Below are 14,453 nucleotides of genomic sequence, written 5' to 3' on the forward strand. Positions count from 1 at the left end.
AAATCATCAAACCCTTGAGGAAATGATCTTTCGCCGCCTAAAGGTTGTGATAAGCTATTATCCATATATACTATTTACACTACATGGTGAGATGAACTCCCACTTCCACTCGGTATAGATTTTTTGACTTTACTAATTTTTTTCTTATATCGTACAAAATGTCACCTTTCTATCATCGTTGTCAAGTATGGCTTTCCATTATCTCAATAATAGTTAAGACAAGCCAAAGTCTGAAAATCAAAGTCATCATCTTGAATGGGAGTAAGAGCTAGCAAGTATGAAGCCTTGTTGTTCTGCCTTGTTGTCCCAAACATTAATGTAGTTAGTATACTTCTCAACTCAATTCTCGTCGTGTTTACCTTGTCCATTTAATTTGTGTGGGTCGTCATGATTGTATAGATTATGAAAAATAGACTGATGGAAATTGAACTGTCTCCACACTCTATCCAAAAATTGGAACTAAACAATAACAAATTGGAACTAATATTGACAATCATCGCAAACATCCTATGAAACATATGTGGTAATATCTTCATCTATGTACGACCTTCAAATAAATTATAAAATTAAAAATTATTAAAAAAAAATTATCTTTATTAATTCATGAATAAAATAATTTAAATAAAAATAAAAATTACCTCTTTCTTCTTTCTTCTTTCTTTCTCTCTTCCCTTCTTCTATTTTCTTCTTTTCTTTTCTCTTCTTTCTTATTTTCCCATTTGTCCACCCTCCCATAACACTCATATATATTACAAAATTTCCTACCCACCAACCAAACATTATTGCAGCATTATTGGTGACCAATAATGGTACCATATTGCTTCCATACATGCTAAACTTCACAGACGAGCACATGAAAAATTGAGTGAAGATTGAAGATGCACTACAGTCAGTGCGACATTCATTTCAGATCGAATGTGTATGGCATTTTATGCGACACACCTCGATTGAATTGGTGACGCACTACTACGGTCCACACGTCCCCCATGTGATGATGTGATTGTTATGTTGGAGTATAGATCCAGTGGGGCCCATCTTTCCTGAGTGGTGACGTTTCTCCTCTCTCACCCTTCACGTTGCATGCATGGGTTTGTATTTGTTAAGGCTCACCCCTCTCTCCTTTCTGTTAGAGGCTTCTCACTCTTCCTTTCCTTCTCGAATCTTCTATCTTGCAAATCCTTGTTTTCAGCTTTAGTATAAATATCCAGCTTCGGTAATCTGCTAAAGGATGGGGTTGAATGTTTTTAATCAAATAATTCTTAGATGTTCTCTTTCCCTTCTTTCTTATCATTTGTTTTTCATTTAAGAGGAGAAACCTAAAAGTTGGCTCTCATAATTGTACTATGATTAGTTATCTCATCATCAATCTCTAAAAACTCATCCTATAGATCAACCAAATTTTGAAACATTTCTGGAAACCATGCAAACTCCACACGTCAGAACCGCGCTTATTGACTATCTACGTAGATTTTCTTCGACCAATCTTTTAGACGTTTAAATCATTTCATGAGATCCTTCCAAAGTCGTACAATTAAATATAATTATAATATAACACGAACCAAACGATCTCAATAGTTAGAGGAATGATTTTTATATTTAGAGGTTTCAGGTTCAAACGTCAACGACTACTAATCACTCTAAATTAATTAAAAATATATATATAATTGTAATATAAAAAATTGTCATATAAATTTGACAATTTGGACTTCATTTAGCATAGAAGAAAGATCCATTAAGCAGTAGTGAACGGTATGACTAAGGCCCAATTTCAAGGAAGCTCACTTGTTGATTTAAGATTAAACCATTCAAACGAATATCAAACCCATTTGACATTGGATTTGGGATAATTGGAAAAGGAAACCCAAAACCTTAAAAGTGGTGAAGTGCCATTTCCCCCAACAATAGTTTGGGAATGTCAGGTGTAAGAACATAGGGTTCGTCTAGAGGAGTCATGGGCACCAAATAACAAGTAGTAAACAGGGGTTTTTTTCCTACTTTTTATAAGGCATCCGATGATAATAGGTAAAGAGGCCCTAGGTTAGTGTGTGTGATGCATAGGCACGTGATAAGTTGTTGAGGGAAACCTTTCGTTTCAGGCAATTAATGTGATGCAATGCAAAACGCAGCTCCCGAGTCACACCAGTAATCATAATATGCTTGAAGGGTAATAACCTAATGCTATATTTTCAGCCTATAATATCAATTCATCTCCCTCACACTCACATGCAAAGCCCAGTGGGTCCACTCTAACTCTCAAAGGGGGAACCATAGCATACTAATCTCATTAACTTTGCCAAGTCTCTCCTACGGCCCAAACCATTCAATTGCATGTATTTGTTAAAATGCATATTTAACTCGATTATCGATTTAAAAATATATGTACAAACATAAAATTTAAAAGCTTAAATTGCATAAAAAATATATGTATACACATAGATAAATATTTTATTAAATAAAAAACACATATATACACGTGCGATTAATTTGATTTATTTAGTTTAGGAGGTTACTATGACTCGATTATCGATTTTGGATATCCAAATTGAATAAATTGACTAATTGTATTTGTATGTACATATTTAGCTATTCTACTTTTAATATAAAATTAAATATTGAAAAATAAAATAAAATAATTCAATACATTTAATTAAAAAACTAAATTAAAAAAATAAGGAACCGGTTTTCGGGTACCCTGCTTGGACTAACATTTCAGCCCAGGCGACCCGTGAATTCATGTGATTTAACGAGTCGGGTATTCATTTCATAATTTTTTATTTTTTAAAAAACATTTATTTTTTATCGGATCAACAAGTAAACAGACAAAAAACACCCCTAACTAGTAAGGTGATCCTTTTGTTGCACGAATCGAGTGACCTCAGTGGCAAAATAATTGCCATTATTCCTTTATGTCATGGGTTCGAGCACCAAGAATACCATAGGTGTGAACGTTCAATGTCAAATGATTAAGAGTTATCTTTAAACAGATAATGTTTTATACTTACCTCAGTGATTAAACGACTTGTTATTTTTCCTAGAGGTCTCAGATTTGAAATCGATAGAGATATAAGGGTTCATTTTCAATTGGTTATCAAAGTCATACATCGCTGAGCGGAAAAAAATAAAGCAATTATTTAATCACATAGTCAATGTTATGTGAAAATTCAATTAATTATATTTAATTAATAATAAATCTATATGTTAAAGGAAAATTTAAAAATATTAAAAATGTATATAAAAATAGAAGTAAATGATGTCTAATTAGAATAAAATGATTAAATTTCAAATTTTAACATAGCATAATTAAGTTATTTATCTAAATTTCAGAAGAAAAAAATCAAATATCAATTCTCAACAACCAAGTTTCATGTTTGAATCCTAGATTTTACATCAAAGGGTTCTCAAAGACATGGATTTTTGTATGAATAGAAACAAGAAGGATGTGGAGAGAAGATAAGTTAAGAATGAGTACTGTTTTGATAAAGGCTATGAGTCTATCTCTACGCCCATCCGTTCTACTTTAAAAATTTTCACCTAAATTGGACACAGTGTCTCCTCTGGCCACCCCTTTTTGGTTGAGCCGGCCGACTTTAGTTAGGACTATGCATATAGGGTAGGGCTCAGCTGTGATTTATTCTTAATTGAGCGAGCGGAACACCTTTCTCTATATCGGAGAGGGACCCCTACATCTTGTTTTTTCAACTATGAGAAATTTGTATGTAGTTTTTATTATGCATCATATTATTGAATCTTCATTTGAACCTAGACATGCATGTGATGGAGTTTGCATGTTCAAGAAGAAAAAGAAGTCCCAAGCTTTCATGGTACTGATATTCTAATTTTGGTTTTCATTTAAAGAAGTTGTGGGTCAAGAAAATATTCAAACCCCATTTGAAAATGTAGTGCACTTAAACTTATCATATAGTTTATGTTATGTATGATGGTGTCATAGGTCTTGCTAGGTCAAATGGTTTGATATTTTCTGCAACAAAAATTTTGGCTTTGACGATATACGCTTTTGTCTTACCATTCTTACTGAATCTTTTAGCTAAATGAAATGGCTAGGCTAAGCATTTAGGTTTAAAGCATTGAGATGATCAGTGTCAAACCTGTTTTTGAGATTTTAGTGACCCGAGACAAATATAAAAATTAAGCCTCCAATAATAAGTATCGAAAAAATTAAATTGTAAGAGCAATAAAAAATAAATAAATTTATTTTTAAATTATTTTTAGTATGTTTAATAAATTATCTAATAAATACATAGTTATCTCAGATATTTTCGGGACCCTGAGCGAAACTAAAATATAGACCCTTATAAAACGAAAGTATATTCTAATACTCTAAATAATTAATTTAATATTATGTTAATAAATTGATTAAAAATGGTTAAATTAGTGGCTTAAACTATAAAAGTAAAAAAAAGTATGATTGAAAAAAAATTATGGACCTTGACTATAAAGGTAAAAGTGAGATTGAAAAAATTAGGGGTCTAAATTATATAAGTAAAAAATTGGATTGAAAAAAATTAGGAACCTCAATTATAAAGGTAAAAAGTAAGATAGAAAAAAATCAAGAACTTAATTATAAAGGTACAAAGTGAGATTGAAAAACTTAGGATTATCAATTATAAATATAAAAAAAAATGGGATTGAAAAAAACTAAGTGCCTTAATTATAAAGATAAAAAGTAGGATTACAAAAATTAGAGACCTCAATTATACAAATAGAAAAACTAAAATTAAAGAAAATTAAAGGGTTAAGTTATAAAAATAAACAATATAATAAAAAATTTAGGGACCCTATAAAAATGGGGGGCCTAAATAGTTACTTAGGGTGTACCCCTAATAGCAAAAGAATAATAAGTATAATTTTAATGAAAAACAAAAATAATTTAAAAATATCATATCAACATCGTTGTTGATTTTTTAACGGTGGATAATCAACAAAAATTAAAATAAAACGTTAATTATAATTTTAAAAAACAATAATTGAATAGTCAAAACAAAAATAAAATAATAAATGAATGGCTAAACAAATAATCTATTATTTTTTAATTATATATGAATTCTACAATTTTGGACCCCGGGCAAAAGAGAACCCCGAGCAAGTGCCCCTCTTGCCCATGCTCAAATATGGGCCTAATTAGTGTGAGACCCCCACATATCCTTCAAATCTCTAATTAAAATTTAACTTTGTTTCGTCTCTGAATTAAACGACCTCAATAATAAAAATGAATGTTATTCTTTTTAGAGACTCTGAGTTCGAACAATTACATTTAAAAAAGTGTAATAAACATTTCCTCTTCAACTATGTAATTGTTTTGTTCAGGAAACATTATATAAATATTTCAAAAACTTAATTATTCACCCTTGAAAAAAATTCAAAATAGGGCTCCTCTTCTCAAAGTGGTCAGCAAATCCACTCGTTTGGTTACTTAAATTCATGATTACTTGCTATTACTAATAAAGAAAAAGAAGATTTATAATCATGAAAAGATCTAAGCTATCACACAATGACACAAAAATGAGTTAAATTTATTCATTGCGGCCTCAATGCAAGCAAATCTCTCCCTTGCTCTTTCCCTCCAATTATTTTAATTTTATTTAATTAATATTGATTTATTTATGCCCTCCATTTCACTTTAACGACGGATCATTTCCTTTTCTCAATTCAAGTCTCAAGAGCGGCTTAACTTTCACTAAATTTGAGAAATTCCCATGAGTATTCATAATCGTCATCATCCACTTTAATCTCTCTGATAATTCCCAACGAGAATATTTGTTATCTTAGGATACGCTTTTTGTCTTTCTTTCCAATATAGATTCATTTGTTTGTATAAATAAACTCTTAACATAAATAATACTTTCTAGGTTAAAAAAACACATTTTTTTGCGTGTGAAATAAACTCTAAGAGATATTTTGATATTTTAGGGTTTTGAATACTTTATTGTTCATTGAAATACGATATTAGCCTTTCATTTTGTCAACCATATTCATATATATGAGTAATATTTGATGTGACAAAAAAGTAATGGTCAAGAGAAAAAGAAGGAAGAAAACAATAACATTGGTAAGAAGCGACACGTCATGATGATAGCTCTATTGAAAATGACCTAAATTAACTTCCCTAATATTGACATTAAAGAACCTAAATTAGCACAACTTGCAAGATTAATTAGTTTCTCTTTAATGGCTCGATGAGGTCCCAAACAACTTTAGAAAATGAGTTTTAATTAAAACCCTAATCCCAACTTTAATCCTATAGAAAAATTGCTTTACAACACTTGTGGGTAGGCATGATGTGGCTATAAAGAAGTTCTAAATTTCTTTAAGTAAAAACCATGCAATAGAAACTAGCCTAATTGATTTCTAGTTACACTATTACTCTACAGCTACCGTTCTCTTAGCTAGTTATAAATTTGTGTTTGCTACTTAAAGAACAGGTCAAATAGGACCGAAAATTAAGAACATTTAAAGAGAAAAGAAAAGAACATTAGCCTGCACGGAATATGAAACCAGACAGACCATTGTTTATTTTGTAGGAAATAAAAAGATGTAGAGGAACGTAGCTCGAAGAGTGATTTTATAGTAGTATTAGCAGTTCTTTTCATTGCTGTCCGATAGAAGGCAAATAATAGGATCCTCTGTAGTTTGAAATGATAAGAGATCAGTGTTGGAAAAAAATAGATTTTTGGAAGTTTTGTGGCATATTTTTAACATAAAATTATGGTTTTATATTTTATTTTATGAGACATTTATAATTGTCCAATCGGATGGTGACATATGTTATTGCACTTGACACCAGTGACATAAGACACTATTTGATTTGATGGTTAAGTTTATTTTAATTTATTAAAATTATGACCAAATTGATAAAATATATAAGTAATAATGACCAAATGAGTAATTATACCAACTATTTTAACTGCCACATCAACTTCTCCGTTAAATATTAACGACAAATGACTTAATTGAATGCATTTAAATAGTTGAGTGACCTTATTGAAAAAATTTCAAAAGTAGTGGTCAAAATGACAAGGGGCAATAGTTAGATGGTCACTTATATGATTTATCATTTATTTTAAATAATTTATCTTTACATTTTTAACTAATTTGTAATTATTTGTTGAACTCTTTAAAATTTTAAATTTTTATAAATTAAATTAATTGTGCTCATCATTAGTACTATTTAATGATATTTGACGAGCGTTGCATAATTTTCTTTATTTTAATACTCTATTTCTCAGATTTATCTTTTATCTAACAATGATCACATAATATTTCATCAAAATTAGGAGCTCCATGTGTCACACTATATATTCAAATAACTAAAGGGAGGTGCCAATGTTAGGGGTGGTTTAAATTTTCAGTGTACTAAAAAGTGTGATAAAAAAAAGTTTGCTTAAAATTACAAAGATGATAAGTGATTTTAGGTCAGAGCAATGAAACTGAAAAAAAAAACTAAAATAAACTGATTTGAACCGATTTTGGTTAAGATTTTTTAATTTACGGTTCGTTTTAAAAAATAAATATATAATTCAGTTCTATTTTTTGGTTTTTCTATATGAAAAGCGTTTGCCTTGAATTAAATTAACTTAAATAAATGAAAGATGATAAGTATCAAAATCACATTCATTTCAAATTTAGTATAAGACAAATTTAAATAATTAAAGTATTAAAACTAATAATATTTTTTTATCAATTTAAATTTATATATTTATATTAAGTTTTAAATTTACTTTTTTAAATTGAATTTAGAAAAGAGTGAACAATAAAAAACTATCAAACTAAAACGCACCGAATCAAAACCATGGTTTTTATGCCAATCAATTTCGATTTCGATTCTCACATTTAAAAACCTACAAAGTACAATTTAATTTATATTTTAATCCGAATTCGTCTGTGATTTATGTTTTTCAGTGTACTTATAACATAGATTGAAATGGGGATGTTAATTTTGTGGAATGCTAGAAATTATCCTCGTAACTTTATACTAGGGGGAAAGGGTTTGATTAGGCATGGAAAAGCCTGTTTCGTCAAGCGGCTATGGTGTACGATTGGGACGAAGGCTGCACGTCCGTACCCTGTTCTAAAATATTAATATTAATATAGTTTTATATTAGTAATATTAATATAGTTTTTTTATGTAATAGTAATATTAATATAGTTTAAATATACATTAAACCTCAATAATCATATTAAACATAAAATAAATTGTTATTTTTAATCATAAATTAATTTTTTTCATGAAATAAATTAATTTGATCTTTATTTAGAAAATTATGATTAATTAAACTATTTTAATCACATTTATCATTGATTGCATAAAATATTTTTTTATTAATTTATGGTAAGTACGAGATAATATTTGTTCAAATGTTACTTTCAACCATTTAATATTAAATGTTCACACTCTTTGACATTTCTGGTGCTCGAACCGTTAAATTTATTAATTTGATAATATTTGATAGATTAAAACTTGTTTGTTTGTTTTTAAAAATTAAAAAAAATGAAAATATAACTTTTTAAAAAAAATTCTAAAATAAAGATATTATAAAATATTTTAATATATATATAATTTTAGTAATTATTAAAAACCAATTGATGATTGAAAATAAAAGTTCATTTGATTTTTTTAAATGGAAAAAGAAGGCATCTATCTAAATCTACTGGCCCTAATGTCTTGCTTCATCACCACCTAGCTTGTTTCTCCTCGTGGATGATCTGCTCCACTTCAATCGGTGTCGACTGAAATAACCGAGAACTAAATGGTAGTTGTCATGCCATCCGCCACCATGTTTCTTTGACAAGGAATGTGACGAAATTTTAAATTCCAGTTTCGGTGAATTATTTATACAATGTTCGGCACCAAATAGGAGACAAACTCCATTGGCACTTCTTTGTTTCAGCAAGAGCCAAACTTCTTTATTATCTACCTTCACTTTTATATTTTTTTGTTTCATGTCTCATGTTAATGGAAGATACATTAAAGATTCAGAGAAAATATGTGTCCATGTTAAAATCCAAAATTTCTTTAAATAATTATATACTTTAATAGTTGTATCTATCTTGAAATTTTAATTATGTTCATCATGTATAAAGAATTTATGTAATTAATATATATATGCGCTCACTCTAAAAAATATTTTTGAATTCATCACGGACCCTTGCAATGTTCAAACTTTCTAATACTTTCCAAAGTTTTGCTTCGAGGATTGTGCAAACTCCGCCGCATGACGTTAATGGATTGGGTTGCGAAATGATCACTATTTTCAAATTTGCGTCAACATGATTGAATTATTTAAATGGTTTCAATATAGTCACCTGATGTTAACACTTAACGAAAATTAATGGAAGTGTCTACGTGGCAGTTAATAAAATTGATATAATTAGGGTACATATCATTGTAAAGTTACGTATTCGCGACGCTGGAACCCTGCTTTGTTTTCTTCTATTTTGGCGACTACTTGTGTACGATTTGTTTCCTTAGATTTTCATTTAATGCAATTTGATCCTGATTTTTTTAAAATTTGTCTAATGCCTTAATTTGAGCATTAACTTTAAAATATTTTATTCTAGTCATGTATTAAATTTATAGATTAAATCCCCTAGATTTTAGAATTAATCATTGAGCCAATTCTCACACTTGTTATCAAGATAATCCACATGTTATATAATTTGTTCAAGTTTAGGCAAAAAAATAAAACTAAAATAACTTAATTGCATTTGAACCCAATATCAATTAGTAACCAAGCAAAGCCTTAACCAATAGGCTAAATCTAATATTTAGGAATCAATTAAAATATTTTTTTTATATATTATATATTATAGTTAATGATAGAAATAGAGAAATGAGGACATAAATTTAGGCCAATTAAGAATACGATAACACTTAAATTTCTAAAAAAATCTAATATATTATTTATAATTAATTTAAGGTTTTAATATTTTTAATTTGAATTTATTTTTTTATTAATGATTATAATTTGAATATTAAAATATTAAATAAATTATAAATAAATTATTATATTTATTTTAGTGATTTAAGTGTTATCATATTCTCAATTGACCTAAACTTGAACAAGTTATATAACATATTATTATCTCATAACAAGCATGAGAATTAGCTCAGCGGTTAAAGCATGCGCAGGTTACCTTTGGGTATCAAAACTCATTTTTATTTATTTTCATTTCAATTCAAAAGTGACATGTGTCACCTTTTGATTGGATTGAAAATTTAATAAATTAATTAAATTAAAAAACCATCTTATCAGATTATGACATGTGTCACAATTTGATTGGATAAATAAATTTATTAAATTAATTTGAAATTAATACCTAATTAAAAATTAAGAATTAAAGTTTATCTTGGTGATCAAATTGATTTATTCTAAAATCTTGGGGATTTAATCTATAAATTTAATATATGATTAGAATAAAAGATTTTAAATTTAATGCTCAAATTAAGGCATTATACAAATTAAAAACAGAATCAAGTTCAAATTGCATTAAATGAAAATCCAAGGAAACAAATCATACACATGTAGTGACCAAAATGGAAGAAAACAAAGAAGGGTTCCAGTGTCACGAATATGTTACTTTACAAGGACATATACCCTAATTATATCAATTTTGTTAACTACCACGTATACACTTTCGTTAAGTGTTAACGACATATGACTATATTGAAACTATTTAAAAAAATCAGTGGACATGTTGATGTAAATTTAAAAAATAGTTATCATTTCGTGACTCAATCCATAGTTATATGGTCATTTATGGAGTTTACCCTTAAATTTATTAGTTGTCAAAAAAAATTATTGTTATACTTAATTAGTGGCCGCTTCTACATGATTGTTCGTTGAATATGATGAGGTCACTTTGATCTCTTGGTCTAGGGGTTGGTGAAGTCATTTCTGTCCCTGTTAGGCATGATAATCTACTTATTCATTTATCTAATACATAGGCGGTGGCAATCGGGTGAAAAAAAATAATGGGATTTGAACCGACGAAAATAGTGAATAATTGAAATTTTCACCCTCTTAAATGGTGATAGAGAAAGTCAAATGAGGATAGGGATGAAAATTGTTATATTTGAATCGCAAGGATAATTGTATTATATTCGTGTGAATAACAGTGAGGATCTTTAAAAAATATTCGTAGGAATCCTTGATATTTAAAAAAAATTAAAAATTATATTTATAATCATTTACCTATATACCCATAATATATATTTTAATAAAAAATTATATATGATAAGATTGTGAGATTATGTTGTTTAGACATCTTAACCGAAACTCGCAAGGATCCACAAGGGATGAGTATGAGAACAACAAAAATCACCGAAACATATAATGGGATTCTCCAAAATCATACCCACAAGTATTAGAGACGGATTGGATAATGCAAAATCGTCTACGCCCCGTCTCGTTGCCACCCTTATTAATACAGTAAATGAACATTACTCTAATTTGACGATTTTTACCAATGTTTATAAAATCGGACCGGATCTTAAACCGGTGAAGGTACTGGTTCACTGGTTCAATCGGGTTAAATAGCAGTTGAACCGGTTTATATAAAATAATATATTTTTTAAATTTTACATAATATTCAAAGAAACATTAATATATATAACACTCTTTTTAAGTTCACAATATTAAAAGGTATAAAAAAATCACAAGTCATAACATATATAAGTTAAATACTATAATATCAAGTTAAAACAAAATGATTCAAATCAACTACAACATAATATTTAATGTCAATACCTAATGAAATTCATCAACTAAATAAAAAATACATAATTGATACAAGTATCAATTATCATAATATTCATTGAAATTGATTCCCTTAAATTCTAAAATTTTGAGAAAAACTTCTTCATTAGTTGAACTACCACTGTCATCACCACTTTGAACTTGAAACTCCATAGCTTCACTTTGAACTTGAAAGTCCACAGCATCAAGATCTTCATCGCATAGCAATATGATAAATAAATACAAAGTTAAATTTAAATTCCCAAACAATACTTGACAATTAAAAGTAAAAGTGTAAAACATATTAAATAATAAATATAATTATATAACTAAAATAAACAAGCAAAGATTAACCTTCATTGTTTTTTATGATAATTATATGACTAAAATAAATTTGGGACTGAAAAAAAATCATAACAAACGACGTCGTTTGGTTTAATTTAAAAAAAATAGAATCGTCGATTCACACCAATTTTACCGGTTCCCAACTAGTTCTACCGGTTCTTTAGAGATTCATTACAAAACTGATTTTGGAGGCTGACCGGACCGGACAGACAATCGGTTCCCGGTTCAACCGGTTGAAACGGTCGGTCCAGTCCGATTTTGATAACATTTATTTTTACATTCATTGAAAGTCAATATGGTAAAATCTTGTGCATTTTAAAATAAAATGTAGGAACCGTTGAATCAAATAATCTCTATTGTTATATTTTATCATTAAATTCATTTTAATTACAGAATTAGTTACTTTAGTTTGAGTTCTATAAACTTTTCCTTACTGAATTTAAAAAATATAATATTTGTTCATTTTCCTATCATTTTAATTAAGATATGATCACTGAAAGTTAACGACCATTAAACCTTTAACAGTTTGTTGACGTGGCACGGTAAATATATAAAACTAAAATTATATCATTTCCACATAGATAATACATGGATTAAGTTTTGGTTACTTTCCTTTCATTTTTGTACACTTTTACTCACCAAATTCAAAACACATAAGTTTTGGTCAGTTACGTTATCGTTTTATTAAGTTTTGGTCACTTATGTTATCGTTTTATTAAGTTTTGATTACTTGAACATTAAATGATGTTAACTTGATGATGTGACCCGTTAACAGAATGACTTAATTTTTATTTAACCCCTAAACTTTAGACAAACTATTGATTATGAGTCTTTTTGTAAATTCAAATTAGTTTAAGGATAACATTTCAATTCATCTATTTTTTAATATTTTTTCTCCCCAACCACCAATATTGTTCATATTTTCCCCACTTATTCTTTAGACATGTCTACTTCATTGCAATAACCTTCTTGTTTCTAATTATTTAAAGTCAAATTAGGTGCGCTTTCACATGTAAGAAAATGTATAAAATGAAATAATGAAGATCGTGAAAAATACAAAAAATTTGCCATTAAAACTCTGTAAAGATTCACCAAAAGGGTGATGCCACAACCTCGAGCCGAGAAAACTAGCGGTTCTTTTAATGATAATGTTATTGACAACAAAGTACCAGGTTTCCATCTCCCACCCGTTGTTGGCCAACGAAATCCTTGCGATGTGAAAGATCATCGAGAATGTTTCATTGCATTCGAATGTGATCAACCTCTATGACGTTTAGGAAAATTAAACTAATGTTCACTTAATATTGGAGCTCTTCTCTGATGATTAGTTGTTCGATCAGGTTATTGTGGAAATGAGGTACTCAGAGGCTGGCACGGTGACAGTGGTGCGACAGATCGTGCAAGCTGCAGGGGTTAATAGTGATTCATAAGGAAAACATTATTCATAAGGACCTGGAATCGATAAATTGATGAATTCACGAATCCAGTTTCCTGGTTGTTTGGATCCATTGATTATGTTTCATCGGAGGCATTTTCTCAAGGGAAAATCGCCGTAAAGAGTGATATTCTATTATCAAGTTATTTGGATACATTGATTTGTCTTCTTTTTTTTATTGGATTCTACATTCTGCAATCTTAAACTTTAGAAATATTGAACTTTAGTTTATATAATTGAGATTATTCAGCTTCATTTTATCTCTAGATATACTCTCCCATTCTCTCTGAACTTGTGGTGTTTCATTTGTTATCAGAAGTTGAAAATCTTGCATTATTCTTGAAATGCAACATGAATTCTTAAAAGAAGGAAAATGAAGTATTAGAGCAATGAAGGAGAAATGTCAAAAGAAGAAACTTGGAGATGATGAACAACAATTGGGTTGGGAAGAAAACCTATTAAAAATCGATAAATTGAAATGTTGTTCCTAAACTAATTTAAATTTACAAAAAGACTCATAATTAGTATTTTATCTAATGTGTAGGGTAAAAATAAAAATAAAACCATTTCACTAACGGGTCGCATCATCAAACTAACGAAATTAAACGTCCAAGTGACCAAAACTTAATAAAACAATAACATAAGTTACCAAAACTAGGGAAGTCAATGGGTCAAGTTTTGGGTCAACCCGACCTGACCAGAAAATTTTATATCTTCCACCGAACCCGAAAATATATATCCTCCACCTGATTCACCCGACCTGATTTTTAGAGTATAAAACCGACTAGACCCTATATAAAATAAGAATTTAATTAAAATAATAACAACTTTTTTAATGAAATTACATTATTATCCTCTGGTTGGGTCAGTTCAAAGTTTTTTCACCCTCCATCAGAACCCCGATCTGACACAAACCCAAA

This window comes from Hibiscus syriacus, unplaced genomic scaffold, assembly GCF_006381635.1.
Source record: "Hibiscus syriacus cultivar Baekdansim isolate YM2019G1 unplaced genomic scaffold, ASM638163v2 tig00002759_pilon, whole genome shotgun sequence".
NCBI classification, from domain to species: Eukaryota; Viridiplantae; Streptophyta; class Magnoliopsida; order Malvales; family Malvaceae; genus Hibiscus; species Hibiscus syriacus.